Source organism: Mustela lutreola, chromosome 2 (genome assembly GCF_030435805.1).
Source record: "Mustela lutreola isolate mMusLut2 chromosome 2, mMusLut2.pri, whole genome shotgun sequence".
Taxonomy (NCBI): Eukaryota; Metazoa; Chordata; class Mammalia; order Carnivora; family Mustelidae; genus Mustela; species Mustela lutreola.
The window spans coordinates 96917816-96926923 of record NC_081291.1 but is presented as its reverse complement, the minus strand read 5'-3'; the positions used below and the strand labels follow the sequence as shown (position 1 = coordinate 96926923).

Below are 9108 nucleotides of genomic sequence, written 5' to 3'. Positions count from 1 at the left end.
AGCTCTGGAGTTCCACAGTTCTCATTGATCAGTAAACTTGGTCTTGGCTGGATGTTCTTGCTGATCTTCTGGGAAGGGGCCCATTGCCATGATTCTCAAATGTCTTTGCCTGAGGCAGAATTGCACCATCCTTGCCAGGGGCCAGGCTAAGCAATCTGCTTGGGTTCACTCTCAGGAGCTTTTGTTCCTGAACGCTTTCTGTACCGCTTTGGAGGATGGGAACGAAGATGGTGGCCTCCCAGTCTCTGGCCTGGAGGAGCTGAGAGCTTGGGGCCCCACTCCTTAGTGTGCCCTTAGAGAAAAACCATCAATCCCTCCCATCTCCCTGTTTTCCAGCTGTGCTCTATGCTCACCCAACCTGTGACTGAGTGTTTCTATCTCTGGTGCACGGCCCTGTTTGGAGTCTCCAAACCCAGCAGATTCCTGCTGAGTGTTCCCACGCTGCTCCTCCCAGAGGAGAAAGAGGGGGGTCTCCCAGATCTGCCACTTGTGGGGTCCCTGCCTGAAGAGTAGTGGCCTAACTGTGCCTTGAATCATGGTTTAAGGTAAGCCTGAGCTGAAAGCCCCTCCTCAGCTCTGTCTCTGTAGCCAGCTCCCGATACTTGGGAGCTCTGCCACACTCAGACACCCCCAGTCTTTTTGTGACCTCCCAGGTCCTGAGACTACACTGCGAGGGCTCCACCCCCTCCTTAGCCTCTGGAGTGACATCCCTCAGTGGAACAGACTTCTAAAAGTTCTGATTTTGTGCTCCACTGCTCTCTCATTTGCTGGGAGCTGGCCCCTCCCCCCGCCATCTATCTTCCCATATGTTGCCTCGGATTCACTTCTCCACACATCCTACCTTCCAGAAAGTGGTCGCTTTTCTATTCCTAGAACTGCTTCTCTTCTACTCTTCAATCTCCTATTGAGTTTGTAGATGTTCAGAATGTTCGATAACTATCTAGCTGAACTCCTGGAACTGGACCATATTTAGGACTTCTAGTCCTCTGCTATCTTACTTATCCCCCAAACATTAAAAGACTTCTCCATTTTACTTTCTAATGGTAAATATGGAAAGATGTAATCCACTTATATAAAAACACTTTGGGGTTGCCCATAACTTTTAAGAGTGTAGAGAAGTCCCAAATGTTGGAGAACCACTGCCCTAACTAATACAGATAGATAGCTTGACATTTCCTGTTGATGAGCAGTTACCAGCTCTATGTCCCATGCTCCTCTTATTTGGTGGGGAGGGAGGAGGTCCTCTCAGGTAGTCATTCCCTTTCCTCTTTCTGCACCACTTCTGATCCCTTCTCTCTTGGTGTCTTTGACTATCCAAGAACTGACTTCAGTTTATATAGAATTGGCTGTATATTTCATATAGCCACTCAATAATGAAGCCCCTAATGTGGGCTAGTGATTGTGCTTGGTGTGGGGGTCATGGACGATCAGAAGAACATGGTTACTTCTTTGGTTTGGTTCATAGTCTAGCAGTGGAGAGAGGCTGTGAATAAATGGTGGCTGCTCAGACACTTATTGGCACAAAGTGTATTGTATAGGGTTGGGAGGTGACACAGGGAAGGGGATGATCAGCTCTTTCTAGGGGGAAGTGGGGATGGTGGACCAGGAAGGTTTTAGGGTACATTGACTTTGAGGGAACATGAAAGAAGAAATATGAAATAGTGAATTTATATGCAGGGAGTGCAAGGAAGGGGAGGGACACCCAGGCAGAAGAAAGAGCAGGGGCAAAGGCACTGTGACTCCATGGGGCAGAGTGTTTTTAGAAAAGTCCAAGTGGTTTTTTATGGGATGAGAAGCTGGGAAGGGGCCAGGACCCATTAGGTAATGATAAACAGCTTGTCTTTTTTTCTTAAGATGGTAGGAAAGCATAGAATAATTTTAAGCATATTTACTTTAGAACTGTAGCAAATGTTCTTCAGCTCATTTAGGGGCTCCTTTCATTTGCTTCCAAGAGATGTGCTGTACTTGGTGAGACTGGTAGGTGGAGTCTCTCTAGAGAGAACCCCTTTGCAGACTCACAGCAGTCCATTAACAACCCCTTCATTTTTGAGCAGGGTGGGACAAATAATTCTGAGTATGGATGGCAAGGTGTGTGTCCTTTTGATTCCTCTGTTTGCATGGAACCCCAGGCATCAGTGTCTATACTCTGGAGAGGGAGGGGGGTCTACAATAATTAGAAAGAATTATTTTTACCTGTAATTTTGACAACTTAGAAGTTACAACTCATTATAACTTTAGGTTTGTAACTAATTATAATATTTTTGAGGACTTACTATAGGCACTCTTTATGCATGCATCATGTATGTATCAATGCGTGTAATCCTCATAGCAACCCCTTCAGGTATGTCCTACATTATCTCCCTTTTTATGATAAGGTATTGAGGCACAGAGAGTTTATGAGAATTAAGCTCTGCTCTAAAACCCTGCAGTGCCTTCTGGTCAGGAGCAGGGGACTCCATGTAATAGGCTGGGGGATCTGTAAGAGGCTGGAGGTCCTTCAGGGTAAGTTTATGTAAAAAATTTTCCCTTCTCACCAAGGCCAGAGTGACTGGAGAGTTCAGCATTACTGGAGAACCTGGCTAGAAAGGCAAATTCTTGGGACTTGCCCCAGACCTACTGAATCAGAAACTCTAAGGTTGGGGCCCAGCAGACTGTTTTTAGCAATCCCTCTGGGTGGTTCTGATGTGTAATATAGTTTGGTAACTGCTGGATTAGAGATAAATCCCTGGGTGGGGCTTGTGAGGGTAGGAAGGAAGGGGCAGAGAATAATTGAAAGGAAAGACTTGGAGCCAAAAGCTCTTCTCTGAAGTTGTTGCTATCACCAGAGTAAGAAATCAGAGCCTAAGATCAAATCCTCAACCTGCAATTCCGAATCATCTGGAGATCTATTAGAATGTATCAGTGCACTGGCTTCACCCCAAGCCTATTAGATCAGTCTCTCTGGGGCGGGAGGATAGAACCCTGCCATCAGTTTTTTAAGAAAAATTTCCCCAGGTGATACTAATGTGCAGCCGGGGTTAAGAATCAGTGGCTCTCAAACTTGAAGGCACATCAAAATCTCCTGGAGGGCTTATTAAACAGAAGCTATTGGACTCCATTCCCAGAGTTTTTTGATTCAGTAGGTCTGGGCTGAGGTCTGAAGATCTGTATCTCTCACAAGTTCCCAGATGATGCTGATGCTGCTGGTCCAGGGACCACAGCCTGGAAATCACTGCCTTACATTTTTACCAATAGCCCTAGAAAAGGTAAGCAGAACAGAGGCTCTAGGAACCAAACCTAGAACAGGAGCGGGAGGGTATCCTCCTTTCTCAGTTAGTTGGGCCAAGCCAATGTGTCTGTGATGTGATTTATGTTGCTGAAGACATGAAAAGTTTTAGTTAATTTCCTAGATATTTTTACCTGCTAGATAGGTTTATTACTTAACATTTTAGACCTAAAATTTGTTTTTCCCCAATTACGGTGACTGCTTGAGATCTGATAAGGAAAACCTAGTTTTTAGACTTTCTTAGTTTTGCCTCTTAAATGATTTCCCTTACTTGTGAACTTGCAGAATCCAAGTACTCTGAGGGGGAATGCTAGGGTTTGAGTTATCATTTGAGATTGTAGTCAGAAATCGGGCTTTTAGAACGTTCATAGTTATGGGGCATTCAATATAATACTCATTGCTCAAACAATTTCTGAAAATAGTCCAAGGCAATTTAACTTTTATTTCCTCTATAGAGCTTGTCACCATTTATTAATCTTAATTTCCCTCAGCATCGCATATCAGATGAGAGACTGACTTTTCTCCTCTGTTTCCATAACATTAATATTTAAATGGCAGAGTGTGACACTCATAAACAGCTACAGAGGAGTGGGGTGATATTTCTAGAAAGGGAAACCTAGACTAAGTGCCATATGAAGGCTTTTTCCTTAAAAAAATGCCCAAAACACAGCCAAGAAAACATGCAGGTGCACCTTGAAGTACAGAATAGGAAGACGAAGAGGCATTGCCTGTGAAATGAGTAATATTATGTAAAAGGAATAGCATTCTGTTGGAGACTTCCATTATGAAACTGAAGAAGCACTAGGGAGGTAGAGGCGGAAGGCTGTGCAGGTGGAGATGCTGGCAGAAATCGTTGTACTTTGAACACTAATGCAGCTCACAGAAGAATCCAAAGCACGTTCTCTGTTTGGTTTGTGGCTCCAGGAGGGAATTCAATTTTATTACCTTAGATATCCATTTGGCATCAGTTATGTGCTAGGCTCTGGGCTACAGGTGGCAGGAACACCAAGATGGACGAGGTACAACCCCAGCCTTCAAGCATCTGGAAGAGAGGATCAGGCACAAGCCATGAGACATGGCTAAGGAAAGATGTAAACAAAGTGGTGGGGCATATCACAGGGGGCAGAGGGGGGATTAGGAAGGCATTGAATGGAGTTTTGAAAGACAGGATATTTAACAGAGAGAAGTACTGACTCACTGTACATTTCCAAAGTGTTTGCTGAGCCCCTACCTTATGTCAGGCACTACACTGGGTTCTGGGGATAGAAACATGAATAAGATTTGTTCTTGCTCTCAAGGAGTGGAGAAAACAGGTAAGGTCAATTATAGTAAGGCAAAGGCTTCCTGGAGGGAGTGCGGCTGAGTCGTAAAGGGTGTGTGGGGGTTAACCAGAAAAAGACGGAAGGAAGTTGAGAAGGGAAAGTGCACTATTTGGAGAGGACACAACAGGTGTGAAACCGTGAAGAGAGAGCGTTCAAGACATCTGTGGAAATGCAAGACCCCGGGATGTGCACTATTCGGAGAGGACACAACAGGTATGAAACTTTGAAGAGAGAGCGTACAAGACATCTGTGGAAATGCAAGACCCCAGGATGGCCAGAACATAGAGTGTTAGAGCATGGAGAACAGGAGATGGGACTCATGTGGCAGGGGGGCCAGATCAAAAGGGTCTTGGTTTTAGACATTTGCCCATGCAAAGGATTTAGGCTTTTTCTATAAATCATGGGGAACCATTAGAGGATTTTACTGCAGGCTCCATCTGACTAGATTTAAAGTTTTGAGGGGCTGGCATGGAAGAGGGTTTGGTAGAAGGCAAGGCCAGATGCAGGTGATGGTTTTGGAACTTATGGCAGTAGGACAGGTGTGACATGATGGGCAGTGGTAGAGGGGTGGAAAGAAGCATTAGGTTAACAAACTAGAGCCAATAGGTCTTGTTGACTGAGAGGGTCTGTGGTAGGAGAGAATAAAAATGAGTCCACATTTTTTGGTATGGGCCAACATGGATGATGGCACCACTAGAAAAGTTAGAAAATAAAGGAAGAGCAGGCATCAGTTGAGAGATGAGATTAGATGAAGTGTTAAGGGCACATTGAATTTGAGGTGTTTGTGGAACATTCAGATCAAGAGTTCCAAAATACACAGTGGAACACATGAATCAGGATAGAGATCTAGATAATGATTGAGGCCATGAGAATAGAAGAGGTCACCCAAGGTGAGAATGCAGATTGAGAAGAAACAAGAAAAGATGTTCTCGGTTACCATTTCTTTTTAGCACTATACTGACGATTCTATACAGTTCAATAAGGTAAGGAAAAGAATATTAGAGGTATAGGGATTAGAAAGAAGGAAATAAAACAGTCATAATTTATAGGTCATGTAATAATTTACATAGAAAACCCAAATTACTTTACGGACACATTATTAGAAAAAAAAAAGTTTAGTAAGGTGGCTGGGTATGAGATTAACATGAAAATCAGTTGTATTCCTCCATGCCAATTAAACACCATAAAACAAAATTAAAGAGGAAACAACATCTACAAAATTATCATAAAATATCAAGTATCTAGGAGGAATCTAATGTTAGATGTGAAAGATCTCTATGGGGGAAAATGACAAAATCTTATTAATAAATGTTAAAGAAGGGCTGCCTGCGTGGCTCTGTTGCTTAAGTGTCCCAGCATCTGACTCTTGGCTTCAGCTCAGGTCATGATCTCAGCATCCTGAGTCGAGCCCCAGGGCAGGGGTCTAAGCTGAGTGTAGAGTCTGCTTGTGATTCTGCTTGCACTAGCTTGTGCCTTCTCTCTCTCTCTCACAAACAAATAAATCAATAAAATCTTAAAAAAAGGAAGACCCAGATAAGAGAGAAAGATACCTTGTTCATGGAAAAGACTTAATATCATGAAGATTTCAATTATTATCTGCAGATTCAGATATATTTCCAGTAGAAACCTCAGGGTTTTTCATGGTTTTTGATAAAATGATTCCAAAATTCACATGAAGGGGCAGAGGGCCTGGAATGGTCAGGTTATTTTTGAAAAGCAAGAGCAGGGAAGAAGGATACTGTGGATTGGTATAGGGGTAGTCAAATAGACCAGAGGAATAGATTAGAGAACCATAGACGAAACCTTGAGGGTATGACAGATGGGACATATCAGAACAGTAAGAAAAAGAGTGATCAATAAATGGAGCTGGAAAAAAAAAGTTATCCATTATTCATATGGAAAAAGATGACACTGGATTCTTGCCTCATACAATATCAACTCCAAATAGATTAAAAATTTAAAGATACCTTAAAGAAAATTGAAAGACAAGTTATAAACTTAGGTAAAATACTCATAATATACAGAACTGCAAAGGAGTAACATTAAAAAAATGTACAGAACTCCTACAAATCAATAAGAAAAGTACACATGCACACACACATACACACACACACACACACACCAGCAAAAAAATGAGAAAAATACATGAACAGAAAAAAAAATCACCATATGACCAATAAACTTGTAAAGGCATGTTCAACATTATTAGTGAACAGAGTAATGCAAATCAGAACCATGATTAGATATCATTTTATAGCTATTTAATTGGGTAAAAATTAAAATGTCTGACAATGCCAAGTAGGCTTACAATAACTTTGGAAAAGAGTTTGACATTATCTCCTGGAGTTGAACATGCAATCAATTCAGAAAAGAGTTTAACATTATCTATTAAAGTTGAATATTCACATTTTCTATAACCCAGCAATTAATTTCCTAGGTATATAACCTAGGATACATGTACAACAAAATGATCATATGAATGATCATAGTAGCATTGTTTACAATTGCAAAAACCCGGAAATGACCTAAATGCCCAACATTAGGAGAGTGGGAGGACAAATGGTAACATATTCACATGATATAATATTATCTGTTTTATCCCAAAACACTCGAACCACAGTAACTTGCAGCAATATGGGTGACTCTAAATATGTTGCAGAAAAAAAGGAGTTTTCCAAAGATTACAGTATGATACCCCTTTTAAAAAATAAAGTTAAAAGCCGTAATATATATGTATATATGGATACATTTTATACATGTTCATATACATATACATGTATACATATACATTGTATATATAATTTAAATTGTATATGTACAAATATAATACATATAAATGCAATAAAACTATATACAAAGGAAAGGAAGGGAATGAAATTGGGATTCAAAATGATGCTTATCTCAGGTGGGGAAAGGAAATAAGAAGATGGAATGAGGAGTGGGAAGAAGCATATGGTTAGATATAGATCCCCATCAAGGTTCTAGTTTTATTTTTTGGATGATGCATTCAGGAATGCTTCACACATTATTTAAAATAACTAAATAGAAGAGGCTTAGGCATGGACCGATGATGAGAGGATCATCAATCAAGGATTTTGATGAATCCAATTCTGTGCATCTGGGCCCAATTAGAGAAAAATAATTTTCTTGAACAAATGAATGAATGAATAGAAAATCATCAGTGACAGTGATCAGAGAAAAACTTGGTATAGGCAGATCTTTACTACACTAGTGAATTCAATAACAGAATGTACTTACTTGATAGTGTATCTCTTTAGGGAATTATAAGTGAACTCAAGGAAATTTTGGAAAAACAAGTTATTATTGTAGGTTTTGCCTTACCAAAAAGTGTTCTGGGTTATTCCTAAAAAGTATACCACTTTCCATCCCTTTATAACTTTAGGGATCCAGTCCTTTTATGTTTTCCTCTTACGTATTTTCTGTGCTATTAAAGTGGGCAGCTATTGGATGATTTGCAATTGAATTATATGATCTAAGTCATATAGACCAAAGGAGACATGTTTAAAGATTTCTATTTTAAATTGCTTAAAATAGCTAGAACTTCCAGAGAATTAAAAACCTTCACATTACTAATATGATACCTTCAGAGTATTTTAAATTTTAAACAAATTATTTTCCTCCTATTGTTATCAAGGAAAATGTCACCCAACTTGAATTCTATCCCCAGAGTTTTATTAGAATCTTTCTCTCTCATCCTGAATCTTGGGAAGTTGCAGTTAGACTGTTTAGTCTGAACCACCCACTGTGGTCTGCCCACACATGTGACCTGCAGAAACCCCCATAATGGGATTTTCCAGTTACCTGGAAGTGTAGGTAACTGTGGTTGATTGTTGACCCAACTTTATGAGAACAACTCAGAAATGGTTTTCTTGTTACTCAGCAATACCTGCCCTTTACCTACCCTAAGGAGTTGTTCAAAATGATGAGGGATAGAAATGAAAACTTTTCTGAGGGAAGCATCCTTAAACATCCATCATGTCATTTGTCCCCACAGCATCCTTTCAAGTAGGAACTCTTCTTCTCACTAACTCTAATGAGTTCATTCATACACTTTTGCCTCTTAATTTTCCCATCTTGAGGCAGAAGTGTGTCATAGAGTGAGAACCATGCTGTGTGTGATGGGGATCAGAACACCCTCCTTGGTTCTGAGCTCTTCTCTTCTTCCATTAAATAAAAAACAGTCAGTCACCGGATGGTAGTTTCCATTTTTCCAGAACTGTCTCTGGACATTTTGGACTTGAGGTAGAATTATATCCTTTAGTTAATTTCCTTCCTTTTACCGGTTAGTAAAATTTCTGAGGGAGAGCCATAAAACATAAGGATCTTAACAGAGCATAACACAGGTGCTCTGACCTCACATTCATGAATTCCCAAATTTCTGCTATGAAATATTTTAAGCTATACTTAAATTTCATTTCAAATGTTCTCTTGTAAAGGATAAAATTTCCTTCAGATAATGGCAATGGAAACTTCATTTCTAAGGTAGATAAAATTTTCCAC

General features: G+C 40.4%; 1 long non-coding RNA gene across 1 annotated transcript in view; it reads left to right on the top strand.

Moving 5' to 3' along the window:
* Positions 1-342: 342 nt before the first annotated feature.
* Positions 343-9108, top strand: part of LOC131824567 (uncharacterized) — a 48083-nt gene continuing 39317 nt past the window's right edge. The window contains exon 1 of the long non-coding RNA XR_009350900.1: positions 343-545. This is a non-coding gene — a long non-coding RNA (uncharacterized LOC131824567). The remainder of the gene's footprint in view (positions 546-9108) is intronic.